Source organism: Lygodium microphyllum, chromosome 4, assembly GCF_053477565.2.
Source record: "Lygodium microphyllum isolate KBCC chromosome 4, Lygodium_microphyllum_v1.1.10, whole genome shotgun sequence".
NCBI classification, from domain to species: domain Eukaryota; kingdom Viridiplantae; phylum Streptophyta; class Polypodiopsida; order Schizaeales; family Lygodiaceae; genus Lygodium; species Lygodium microphyllum.
In genome coordinates this window covers 53,300,903-53,315,290 of record NC_141138.1, presented here as the reverse complement: position 1 = coordinate 53,315,290, position 14,388 = coordinate 53,300,903, and the positions used below count along the sequence as shown (strand labels likewise).

Below are 14,388 nucleotides of genomic sequence, written 5' to 3'. Positions count from 1 at the left end.
TTGTCAATGACTGTAGATAGCCAATGCATCACCTTTTTGTCCTTTGCATTCCATTCTTTCTACACCTTTAATTCAAAGCAATCTAGACTCTCCTAGTCTCAAAGTTGTTGTTGTGACAAAGTGCAATGGAGTGTGAGACAAGAATGGAGTAGGAATAGAGCTGAGAGTGAGAGAGAGAGAATCTGAAGGTGAGTGCACTCGTAATTGTTCCAGTACAAAAAGAATAAAAATATATATATATATTAGGGTACAAATAAGGTATGTTTATATATATTAGGGTACAAATAAGGTATGTTCACACCTGTAAGTTTATACACACGGAGATTAATGATACTTTACACTTGAAGGGACTTTACACCCAACAACCTCCCACTTAAAGGCCCGAAGTGGTACCTTTAAGCTAGCCAACTCCCACTAATCAAATGCAATCCTCATGCTGAGCCTTTGCAAAACTTTTAGTGAGAACATCTGCAGGGTCATCTTGGGTTTTGACCTTAGTCAGTGTGACAAGACCATCATCCAAGACCTGTCGAATGAAGTGATACTGAACATCTATGTGTTTGGTATGTGCATGGAACACGGCATTCTCAACTAGACATACTGCACTCTGGTTATCACAACCAAGCATAGGAGTACGTGAAGAAAGACCAAAATCCTTGACAAATCACCAAGCCAAATAGCTTACTGAGAAGCTTCTGTGGCTGAAATATATTCAACCTCTGTAGTACTCAATAGTACAATTTTCAGCAACCTTGAACACCAAGAAATAGCCCCACCAGCCAAAGTAAAAACATACCCACTCGTATGCATGGCGCATGGCATTCTTAGCCAGACATAGTATCCTCTCACTATCACAACCAAGCACTGGAGTGTGTGAAGAAAGACCAAAATCCTTGACCAAATGGCCAAGTCAAATAGCTTCCTTAGAAGCTTCTGTGGCTAAAATATATTCAACCTCTGTGGTACTCAGTGCTACAATTTTTTGCAACCTTAAACACCAAGAAATAGCCCCACCAATCAAAGTAAAACATACCCACTGTTATGTATGGAACATGGCATTCTTAGCCAAACATACTGCCCTCTGGCTATCACAACCAAGCACTAGAGTACGTGAAGAAAGGATTTTGAGCTATCACAACTAAGCACTGGAGTATGTGAAGAAAAACCAAAATCCTTGACCAAATGGCCGAGCCAAATAGCTTTCTTAGAAGCTTCTATGGCTGAAATATATTCAACATCTGTAGTAGTACTTAGTGCTACAATTTTCCACAACCTTGAACACCAAGAAATAGCCCCACTAGCCAAAGTAAAAGCATACCCACTAGTATGCATGGAACATGGTATTCTTAGCCGAACATACTACCCTCTGGCTATCACAACCAAGCACTAGAGTACATGAAGAAAGACCAAAATCCTTGACCAAATAGCCAAGCCAAATAGCTTCCTTAGAAGCTTCTATGGCTGAAATATATTCAGCCTTTGTAGTACTCACTGCTACAATTTTCTACAACCTTGAACACCAAGAAATAGCCCCACCAGTCAAAGTAAAAACATACCCACTAGTAGATGTTACTAGAGTACATGAAGAAAGACCAAAATCCTTGACCAAATAGCCAAGCCAAATAGCTTCCTTAGAAGCTTCTATGGCTGAAATATATTCAGCCTTTGTAATACTCACTGCTACAATTTTCTGCAACCTTGAACACCAAGAAATAGCCCCACCAGCCAAAGTAGATGTTCTAGTGTCAAGATCTCCTGCCATGTCTGAATCACAAAATCCTTGTAACTATAGTGTACCCTTTGCATAGCATATACACTTGACTTGTGTACCTTTTAAGTATCTAAAGATACATTTCACTACTTCCCAATGTGGTTTGCTAGGGTTAGACATGAATCTACTAACAACTTCCACTGCATGACCAATGTCAGGATGAGTTGCAACCATGGCATACATTAAAAAACCACAAGCTGATGCATAAGGTATGCCCTTCATAGCAATAGTAGCTGCATCATCTTTTGGGCAATCAGCTTTGCTAAGCTTCGTATATGGAGGTAGAGGCACACCAAGAGGCTTAACATCAGCCCTATTAAATCTGTCAAGTACTTTGTTGATGTACTTGTCTTGAGAGAGAAACAACAAGTGCTGCCCTCTATCTCTTTTAATGCGCATACTAAAAATGAGTTCAACTGCTCCCAAATCTTTCGTTGAGAAGGCTGAACTCAGCTGCCTTTTAAGAGCATGTAGAGTACTCTTATGCTTTCCTACAATCAGCATGTTATCCACATATAAGACCAGCACAATAAGGCTTCCATCATCAGCCTCTTTAGTGTATAAGCAGTGATCTGTATGACTGCTTTTGAATCCATAGCTGAGCATAAAAGTATCAAACTTGTCTTGTCTCAGCCCATATAAGCTGCGTTTTAGCTTAAAAACTAAATGCTCTTTCCTTGGAATAGCAAAACCTTCGAGCTATTTCATGTACAACTCTTCGTCCACGTCACCATGAAGAAAAGAAGTCTTCACATCCATCTGATCCAACTCTAAATCCAAGGATGCAATGAGAGCAAACAAAACACGAAGTGTAGTCATCTTCACCACCGGTGAAAAAACCTCCTGAAAGTCTATGCCTTCCTTCTGGGTATAGCCCTTAGCAACCAAACGTGCCTTGTATTTGGGCTTCCCATCAATACATTTCACCTTAAAAACCCATTTATTAGGAAGGCTTTCCTATCCGTGGGCAAAGGTACAAGCTCCCATGTGTCATTTGCATACAAAGACTTCATCTCTTCCTACATAGCAAGCTACCACTTTCTCTTGTTTTCACATGATTGTGCCTCTCTAAATGTCAGAGGCTCACCTTCAGCACTCAATAAAATGCAATCCAAAGATGGCTGAAACCTTAGTGGTTGCATTCTGACACGTGTAGACCTTCTTACCCAATGATTTGTATTGATAGACAATGGGCCTCATAGTTGAAAGAAGCGTCGCAATGGAAACGGGAGCGTCAATTTCCAAACAGGGTGAAACGGAAACAGGAATGCCACATCATCAAGGTGATACAAGGATACATGTTGCATAATATCCTTCTTAAGAACATTTTAAGATGTGCATACTAGAAAGCTTTATTTATCAATATTTCAAGTTGAAACTTGAAAGATAGAGATTTAAGAATCAAAATACCATTTTGAATTAATAATGGAGGCAAGATCAAACTTATAAAATATCAAATATCTAAAGGTTGCACTCAAATTTGAAGAACAAATGGAAAATACAAACTCTACAACAAGTAGAAGTGTCAAGAAGATAAAAACATCGAATATCTATCTCATCTAGAATTTCTTCCTCTTCATCATCTTCATTGATCTCATTGTCTTGAATCTATGTGTTAGCATCCTCCTCTTCCTTTACAGCTTCTTGTATAGAAGTTGGATGTTGTTCATCTTATGAAAGCCAATGTACAAGTCACGAGTTTACTCGGTCTTCATTTTTGTTAGCAAACACAAGTTTCCATTAACAAAGACTAAATCATCAGCCTTATGTGTGCCTAACCTATTCCTCTTCTTTGTGTGGATATGGCTGAATGTGCTCCAAAGTCTTTCTAGTGCAAAAGATGCACAAACTTGGCTTAGGATTCTCATAGCCAAGTTTTGCAACTCTGGAGAATCGGCCCCATAGTCCTCCCACCATGTAGCTCCACCTACATGGAATCTACAGCATTCCAACAAAAAATAATAATAATAATAAAAGTTGTATTGAAAATCAAAACCTTATATAAGGTAGAAAAAATAAGACAATTGTAAATTACCTATCACGCTTGGACATCGGGCCAGCCAAACATGCCTTCTTTCTTACAGTAACTTGTGATTTGATCCTTGATTCACCGCCATTCCTCAAGACTTTCCACCAACTTTTGAAGTGTGGGGTTCCAACCCTGCATAACCTCAGCATCAGCTTGGAGTTGCCTTTCCTTATGTTGAAACTCTAGATCAAGCATATAAGCAACACAATGAAGTGTTGAGTAGTACTACTTCCATCTGCTTACAACAAGCTCCTCAATTTCTTGTTTTTTGGATGAAGGTCAAGAGCACGAATGTTCTCAATGAGACGATCCATTGCTTCATACACCTTACCAATGTATGGCACATCGCTATCACTTTCCGTAAGAGATTAACAATAGGCAAGCATAGAAGAAGCAATTGTTTAGCTTCTTTCCAATATGCATCTTGGGTCACAGTTGTGTGGCACAACTGACCCAATGTTGTTCTTGAAGTAGGCCAAGTTGCCCAAGATGGAGCGGCAACCATTTGCTTCAAAGCTGGCCTCATGTTATAAAGGCGACAAAGCATAAGAAAATTGTAAGCAAACCTGGTTTCAAAATACTTTAGCAACTCCTTTTTAGCGTATTCTATGTACAAGGCTAGAGAGAAGTGATGGTGGGTGACAAAAGAGATTATTTCTTTGCTTGTAATGATAGTGCTCTTGATCCATGCCAGTGCTCCAATGTCCTTCAATAAAATGGGCCATACATAGACTTCATGTAATACGAGGATATTGTTGCCCCAATAAAGCACCTACACACCTATTTGTTGCCTCCCCATCTAAGAAAAACTGAATTACATTTTTCGGCTCCACATATTCAACTGAATTACATTTTTCGGCTCCACATATTCAACTTGATTACATTTTTTGGCTCTATATACAAGACTAGAGAGAAGTGATGGCGGGCGACAAAAGAGATTATTTCCTTGCCTGTAATGATAGTGCTCTTGATCCATGCTAGTGCTCCAATGTCCTTCAATAAGTTATTAAGACAATGAAACAAACATGGACTTCATGTAATACGGGGATATTGTTGCCCCAATAAAGCACTTACAGCCCTATTTGTTGCCTCCCCATTTGAGACAAACTGAATTACATTTTTCGGCTCCACATATTCAACTGCTTCTACCCATATCTCGCTTAAGACAAGAGCTGTATTTTACCGAGCACCGCATTTTGTGGATTTTATGTAGAGAGCATTGCCACAACATGCAACAAGGACACCTTCCAAGGAGTGGCTACGCATGTCAAACCAACCATCACCAATGAGACTTACCCCATAGTTATCCCATTATTTGATTGTTGTGATGGCGGCCTTTATGCTAGTCACTTCCTCCTCCAAAAGTTTCTCACATAAAGCATCATAGGTGGGAGGTTGATAAGATGGGCCAAATTGTGCAATTTCGGAAACCATCTCCTTGCAGGCAAGAGTTCATGCAACATTGAAGGGAATTCCATGAGTAAAAAAAGCGTGCTACAGCTACATCTACTTGACCTTTCCTTTGTGGGTGCCATGCAATGAACAAATTACTTTGTTTTGCTCAAGGGTTGGATGATGTACCTTGTGTACCACTACTTGTGCCGATTGCAGGAAAAGTGATCGTCTGATTGGCTCCACTCTCACGGGCGCGACTTCCAGTGGTAGTAGTTGTAGCTGAAGGCATTGATACTTGGATGACATGAGTGTCCTTTGAAGGTCTACTTTCTGAATACATCTTCACATCCCTCCCCATGCGAGCACAATCCTCTAGGGTATCTTGTCACAACCTTTGATACCATGGCCAGGAACATTAAGAAGATGCGCCATCACTTGATCAGTGCCTCCACCTCGTTTAATGCCACAAAAGCAACACTCAAAACACCTTGCTCCACCCGCCTTACTATTGTATAAGTAACAAATTGGTTTGGGTCATTTCTTTCTCTCGAGGGGTTTCATTAAGTTGGTCTTCCATGGTTTGAGGTCTCATTGTGAGGTAAGAAGAAGGGGAGAAACTGTGTGTATAAGTGTGCTTGAGGCTTCAAATTAAAATGCAAGATGTGAGAGTGAGAAGAGTGCTTGAGGCTTAAGCTGGCTGCTGAATTGGAAGTGGCTAGAAGTTGGAATTGAAACTTGAAAGGCTAATGGCTTGAAGTTGAAACTTAAAGGCTTGAATTGGAAGTGTACTTAAGGCTGAAGTTGAGGGTGACTAAGCATGCTTGAGGCTTCAGATTAAAATGCAAGATGTGAGAGTGAGAAGTCTACTTGAGGCTTAAGCTGGCTGCTGAATTGGAAGTGGCTTGAAGTTGGAATTGAAACTTGAAAGGCTAGTGGCTTGAACTAAAAGGCTTGAGGCTTGAGGCTTGAGGTGAGTTGGATTGATGCTTCATGCACATATTTATAGGATTAGGATAAGATTTAAGGTTAAGGTTTGATGTTGTATTTTACTTTTCCAAAATATTTTGTTTTACACATTCTAGAGAGAGAGAGAGAGAGAGAGAGAGAGAGAGAATCTAGGTGATCTGCTCTATAAGAGTAAACTTGAGCACTCTGTAAGCTAATATGTTATTGTGTTACGTGAATAATGAGAGAGAATAATTGTGAGAGAGAGAGAGAGAGAGCGAGTTTGTTGTGATGTTAAATTTGGCATTATTCATGAAACAAAGAGAGATTTTCTATTGTAACGTGTGGTCAATGGTCACTTATAGACTGTACTCCTACAGTCATTTGCTGCAACTTAATGGAAATGATTTTCTGTGCGTACCACTTTTTGGGGGGGGAGAGATGGGATTTCATTTGAATCTCTACAACACAGAGAGAGAGAGAGAGAGAGAGAGAGAGAGAGATTTTTATGATTTGAATCTCTATAACATTCCGATTGAGAGGAAACGAAAGAGAAAGTGGGTATTAGTGATACCCTCATGGCATCGTGGCGGTCACTGATTTTCTATTGGAACGTCTTCGATTCGTTCAACTAGCAGTCTTTAAGGAAAGAGTTTTAAAAGTAACGTGTAACATTTTATTTAACTTTTTATCTTATTCAAAAGAAATGTTTAACGCTTTGTTTTATTATAACATTGTAGATAAAACGTTTTATACAAAAGAAATGTTTGACGATTTGTTTTATTAAAACAATTCGTTTTATGTAAAACCTTGGAGTTAAAACATAAAACTTCACGTGTTTTCCAACAGCCGTTTTGTCTTTCATCATTGTGCCTCAAAACACCAGCCAAAACGTTTTGCTAGGGGGCTGCTACACCACGTGTCACTTCACCGAAACGCTTAAAACGTTTTGCCTCCAAAACACATTTCGTCTGTCCATCTCCTGTTTCCATGGTTTTGACCTATCTAGGAGCAGTTTTGGCCCATTTCGCATAAGTATGATGAGCCTACATCCTCAAGTATGTAACACCATCACTTAGTGGCTGATTTTCAGCATTTTCTTGTTGCTGTAACCTGTTTTCAGCATGTTCTTCTTACTCTTCTATTCCATCATGTGCATCTATTTGCTATCCATTATCTTCAGGCTGTAGCACAATAGGTTGCTGCTCATTTTCAGTATCAAAAGGGACAGAATCTTCAACTAACGGTTGTTGAATGGTTGGTTATTCATGCTGAAATTTGACTTTCTTTCTGTCAAGATCACCATGTGTAGCATTTTTTAGCAACTTTGCCTCATTAAATACTATGTCTCGGTTGCGTACTATCTTCCTGTTGTTGGAGCGCGCAGGTAGCGGAAGCGTGAAGATTTGCAGCAGAGGAAGTAAACAGGTGAGTGAGAGTGAGAGTGAGAGTAAGAGTGACAAATAGATTTTGGGTGTACCAACAATGTGTTGGTACACAAAGAATAAAATGTATTTATACTTAGGGCCCGTAAGGGTGCATTCTCATGTACAACATAACAATACACGTGTAAAATACACGGAGGTGAATAAAGGACCTTTACATCCCAACAACCTCCCACTTAAAGGTCCGGAGTGAACCTTTAACCAACTCCCACTAGTCGTATGCAATGCTCATGCTGAGCCTTGCCTAGACTTTTAGTGAGAACATCTGCAGGGTTGTCCTGTGTTTTGATCTTGGTCAATGTGATTAGACCATCCTCCAGAATCTGTCTGATAAAGTGATATCGCACATCAATATGCTTTGTGCGTGAATGATACATGGCATTTTTAGCCAGATACACAACACTCTGGCTATCACATCCCAACACTGGAGTACTCATAGACATGCCGAGATCCTCTGCGAGTCTGCTCAACCATATAGCTTCCTTAGAAGCTTCAGTAGCTGATATGTATTCAGCTTCAGTAGTACTCAGTGCTACGATGTTCTGCAACCTGGAGCACCAAGAGACGGCCCCTCCAGCGACTGTAAAGACATACTCCCTAGTGGACCTGCGAGTGTCTAAGTCACCTGCCATGTCTGCATCACAATAACCCTGCAAATTAAGTGCACCCTGCCCATAGCAAATACACTTTCTTTGTGTACCCTTCAGGTATCTAAGAATACTCTTGACAGCCTCCCAATGTGGTTTGCCAGGATTTGACATAAACCTGCTAACAACTCCCACTGCATGAGCAATGTCTGGACGAGTAGTCACCATAGCATACATAAGAGAGCCACAAGCTGATGCATAAGGGACTCCCTTCATAGCATTGGCTTCCATGTCATCTTTTGGGTTGTTGGCTTTACTAAGCTTAAGGTATGGAGGTAAGGGTACTCCGAGAGGCTTAGCTTCAGCCATGTTAAATCTGTCCAGTATTTTTTCAATGTACTTTTCTTGAGATAAGAACAGCAATTTCTGTGTTTTATCCCTACGAATCCTCATGCCCAATATATGCTCTGCATTCCCCAAATCTTTCATGGAAAAGGCTGATTTCAGCTGATCTTTGAGAGCATCCAAGCTAGTCTTTCTCTTCCCAGCTAACAACATATCATCCACATACAAAACAAGTATGATAGGGCTGCCATCGGTATCCTTTTTCATATACAAACAATGATCTGCATGGCTGCGCGTAAACCCATGAGAGAGCATAAAAGTGTCAAACTTTTTGTACCACTGCCGTGGTGCTTGTTTCAGCCCATATAAGCTGCGTTTTAGTTTACACACCAACTGCTCTTTTCCAGGAACTACAAAACCCTCGGGCTGTTTCATGTAGATCTCCTCATCAATGTCACCATGCAGAAAAGCTGTTTTCACATCCATTTGGTACAGCTCTAAATCCAATACAGCAGTGAGAGCAAAAAGCACACATAGTGCGGTCATCTTCACGACAGGTGAGAAGACCTCCTGGAAGTGAATCCCTTCCTTCTGTGCATAACCTTTGGCAACCAATCTTGCCTTGTACTTGGGTTTCCCATCAACTGTCTTTACTTTGTAAACCCATTTGTTTGGAAGAGGCTTTCTTCCTTTGGGCAACGACACAAGATCCCAAGTATCATTAGCATACAGAGATTTAATCTCTTCCTGCATAGCTAGCTCCCACTTATTGCTGAATTTGCATGACTTAGCCTCTTTATATATCAGAGGCTCACCCTCATCAGTAAGCATCACATAATGCAAAGAGGGGTCATACCTATGTGGCTGCCTTCTTAGACGTGTAGACCTGCGTACCCAATGATCTACATTCTCAGGAATCGAATCTACATCTGGAGGCATGTTATTTTCAGCATTTATTGGCTGCTGTAAGCCATTTTCAGCATGCTGTTCATGCTGTACAGCACCTTCATTTTCATTTCCAGCACCTGCATTTTCATAATCAGCAAGTCTATCTTGCTGTCCATAACCTCCCTGTGCTTCTATTTGCTGTCCATCATCATCTGGCTCAAACATAACCGGCTGATCATCAGTTTCAGCCTGTGGTACAGCACCATGAGGCTCATCATTTGAAGTAATAAGTGGCTGCAAATTCTGAAATTTGACTTTTTTCATGTCTTCATCACAGGCTAAAGTACCTTTCAGCAACTTTGCCTCATTAAACACAACATTACGGCTGCGAACAATTTTCTTGGACTGAGGTAGCCACACTCTATAGCCAAATTCACCCTCATCACCATAGCCCATGAAAATGCCTTTGGTGGATTTCGGGTCAAGTTTATTCCTCAGCTCATTTCTTCTAACATGCACAAAAGCATCACAGCCAAATATTCGTAAATGGTCATATGAGGCCGGTTTGCCAGACCAAACCTCCTCAGGAATGCCATTATTTGGGGACCTGTTTGGAGAGCGGTTGCAAATGTGAACCGCGGTTTTAAGTGCCTCTCCCCAAAATTCATGAGGGAGATTAGCAGTGGACAGCATGCACCGCACTCTCTCACATAGAGTCCTATTGTATCTTTCAGCCACACCATTTGAAGAAGGGCTGTAAGGGGCTGTAAGCTCCCTCTTGATCCCATGCAAGTCACAAAAGGACTTAAATTCATTAGACGTGAACTCACCCCCATTATCAATTCTCAAGCATTTCAACTTTCTACCTGTCTGAGTGGTCACGAATGCATGAAATGTTTTAAAAACAGCAAACACTTCACTTTTCTTTTTCAACAAATAAACCCAAATCTTCCTGGAACAATCATCAATAAAAGAGGCGAAGTATGCAGCACCACCCAACGATTTCAAAGGCATGCTATATACATCAGAATGCACCAAGTCCAATACATTTGACTTACGGGAGACACCAAAGTAAAAGGAATTTTTCATTTGCTTTCCAAACTGACAGTCATTACAAAAATCAAGTTTAGAGCCTTTTCCATCAACCCTCTTCAAAGAGGTAAGAACATCAAGACCTTTCTGGCTCATATGGCCTAATCTCTTATGCCATAACTCCAAATGACAGCCAATTTCAGCAACTGCAAGAAACTTGCCATTCAAGGCTTTACAATGCAGACAATACAAAGTGCCCTTCTTAGTTCCTTTAGCAATCAGCATGGAACCCCTTTTTAATTTCCATAAACCACCACCAAACAGTGTGGTGTAACCATGCAAGTCAAGCTATCCAACAGATAGTAAACTCTTCTTGATGCCAGGCACATACCTGACATCTTTGAACACAAGTTCTTGCCCATTATCCAAAGACAAGTGTATAGTGCCAATCCCATCAATGCTGCAAGCATGATTATTTCCAAGGTAAACCTTGCCATAACAGCCTGCATCAAAAGTAGCAAAACACTCCAAGCATGGAGTCACATGGAAAGAGGCACCAGAGTCTACAATCCAAGTCTGAGTGACACAATCATCAACTGACAAAAGTGCATCAATCACATCAGCCTTGGTGATCTGCATATCCTGCATGTGACATACAAGGGCATCATAATCCACTGCACATAATACATCAGCCTCTGCATCTGAGAGCTTCTCTATGACAACACTAGAGGCCACATTGGCCTTTTCCTTGCCTTTACCTACCTCAGATGCATCTGTCTTTTCCTCTTTCTTCTTTTTGTCTCCTGCATTCTTCTTTCTCTCTTGTTCCTTCTTGTAATACCTGTGATCAGGCTTCTTGTGGCCCTTCCGACCACACTAATAGCATGTAACATCACTCTTTTCTTTTCCTTTGCTCTTACTCCTGCTTCTCTGTCCAGCATTTGCATTTTTCTTTTCAGCCCTGCCTCTAACATTATAAGCTGAGTTGCTGCCTTCTCCACTAGACTTACATCTAATTTCTTCATTCAAGATGGAACCCCTCACACCACCATATGTGAGATTGGGGTTATTGCTGAGAGACAACCAAAGTCTCCCAAGAGTCAGACAATGTCATGATCAAAAAGATCGCCCTCAACTTATCATCAAAATCCAAACTTGCATCCTTGAGCTGATTTAAAATGTCCGTAAATGCACTCAAGTACTCAGCTCTGCAGGCTTGGACTCATCCAGCCGCATATTCACCAACTTACGCATTAAATGCAGCTGATTAATAGGTGTGGTGATCTCATAGGTAGTCTTCAACTTCTCCCATATTGCATGACGAGTGTCTAAACCCTTAATGTCTGTCAAAATGTCATCAGTGACACCCATCTTTATATAAGCCACAGCCCTTTTATTGACTTTGGCCCAATCCGCCTCAGACATTTGTGCGGGTGTATACATTTGCAAAGCATCCTCACAATCCTTTAAGAACAGTATGCCCTGCATACGATCTTTCCAAATATCAAAGCCCTGACCATCAAATCGCTTGATTTCCATCAAATTTTTAATGTCAGAACTGGAAGAAGTTGCAGCCATTTTTCACAAGTACAAGTGTAAAAGCACTGAACTGCAAGAGCACAAGCTAAATCAGCAAATACACTGCTGTTCCTGCATAACCAGCAATAATCCTCTGCTGTTTTGACATAAACCAGCCACCGTACAAGCAAATAATGCAGAAATTTATCAAATTCTGCACAAAATCCCAAATTTCCAGGTCCAAATGTGCGCAAATGTCAGCCAAACTGACTCAGCTGAGCAAAATTGCATCAATACATGAAAAGCCCCAATTTTCCTTGGTCCAATGCCAAGAAATTTTACTCGGATCAGCAAAATTCCAACAAATTTTGAAAAATCCCCAAATTAATTGAGGTCAATGCGCACAATGTCTGCAATTTCTGACACAGATGTCACTGTCAAGCATAAACAGCATCAAATCTAGGAAAAGCCCCAAATTTCCAGGTTCAAATTTGACCAAATCTGAGAACTATGCTTGCGCGCGCGAACTCCCGTCAGTGGCAAAAGGGTTGCTTGCAGTAAACCTTAGAGAAATTTAAAAATTTTCTAGAAGAAAAAAAATGTGTCGAATCACCCCGTCACCAGCCGTTGACTGTTGCGCTGCCCGTCAGATGCCACGCAGCCTGTCGCCTGCCCGTCAGATGCCACGCAGTCTGCGTGAGCTGTCGCCTGCAGTCGTTGACTTGCGCCTGATGCCACACAGCCTGTCGCTGCAATTTCGTGACCTGTGCAGCCTGTGCCTGGCTGCTCGTGACCTGTTTGACTGCCTGCCTGGTCAAAAAACGACCTGTCCTGGCTGCTCGTGACCTGTTTGACTGCCGCCTGATCAAAAAACGACCTGTCCCTGCCTGCCAGGTCAAAAACGACCTGTCCCTGTCTATCAGGCTGTCGCTTGCACAAAACGTGACCTGCAACACTGTCGCCTGACTATCCAGCACATACACGTGTCTGGAAACAGTGACGACCTGACCTGTATGAGTGACGACTTACTGATTTCTCGCAAGCGAAGAGCTGGTGATGTCTCACGCAGACTTCGAGGAGCGCGAGCACCTTAACCTCAGCTCTAATACCAGTTGTTGGAGCACGCGGGTAGCGGAAGCGTGAAGATTTGCAACAGAGGAAGTAAACAGGTGAGTGAGAGTGAGAGTGAGAGTAAGAGTGACAAACAGATTTTGGGTGTACCAACAATGTATTGGTACACAAAGAATAAAATGTATTTATACTTAGGGCCCGTAAGGGTGCATTCACATGTACAACATAACAATACACGTGTAAAATACACGGAGGTGAATAAAGGACCTTTACATCCCAACACCTGTCCTGAGGAAGCCAAACTCTATAACCCATCTCTCCCTCATCTCCATATCCCAAGAAGATGCCCTTGATGGATTTCATGTCTAGTTTAGTCCTCTAATTTACAAGAATATGTACAAAAGCATCACAACCTCATGATTGTCTTCATCAAAAGCTTTGAAAAGTGGAAAAGGACACTGAGGGCGTGGAATAGCTCCACAAACAATGTACCATAACCACTTCTACACAAAACAAGCTTGCATAACACCACTCCATGTTAGATAGTCAAGTCCATGTAACTTATCATCAGTAGAAATGCACAGCGGAGCCATATGGAGAGGATAAGAAGAGAAGATAGAGGAGTGAAGGTATGGAGAGAGAGAGAGAGAGAGAGAGAGAGAGTTCAGCCAACCAAATAGCAAAGACTACACAAAATGAGAGTTCACACCTACTGATAACCAAAATCAAATCATAAAAGAGGAATGATTGCTATTTAAGGTGAAACACACGGCCAAAAAATGCAAAACAACCTCTATATATAGTCTCCTAGCCATTAATCAAGAGAAAAACACAAAAACATAAGCTGAATGGAGCATTAAATGCAGCTGATTGATATGGACATGTGAAACAACTTTCGCAGGTGGAAAATGTAGACAATAGAGAACCACAGACAAACTGAAAAAAACCCAACAGCAAGTCGCCTAATCAAAAGGGGTAAACAAGCATGTAATCGACAAAAAAACACAGCAACAAGAGCACAAATCCTAAAATCTGATACCATGTCAGGAGTGGATGCAACAATGGAATGTTAGAAGTGGATGCAGCAATGGAAGCATAAACAAGTGCTACAATACACTACTAAACACAAGACAGAGAGAGAGAAAGAGAGAACACTGCAAATGAGAGAGCTCAGAAGAATGCTTGGGAAACAGAATCCTCGTACCAAAAATGAGACAGTCACACACAACAGTGAGTCACTAGCTGTGTGGGCACTAGCACCGGCTCCTCTCTCCAATAGGAAGTCCATGTGGTGAATGATGATGTGACAGAGGAGGAGGAGGAGCCCCCATATATATAGACATAAAATAGGCCTAAAATAAA

The 14,388-nt window shown here is 41.3% G+C and overlaps 1 protein-coding gene and 1 pseudogene across 10 annotated transcripts in view; both read right to left on the bottom strand.

Annotated features, from left to right (window-relative positions):
• The window catches only part of UVR8 (Regulator of chromosome condensation (RCC1) family protein), a 167,518-nt gene that overhangs the window by 147,625 nt on the left and 5,505 nt on the right, over positions 1–14,388 (bottom strand). The window lies entirely within an intron of this gene.
• LOC148037043 (uncharacterized) lies at positions 3,406–6,353 on the bottom strand (annotated as a pseudogene).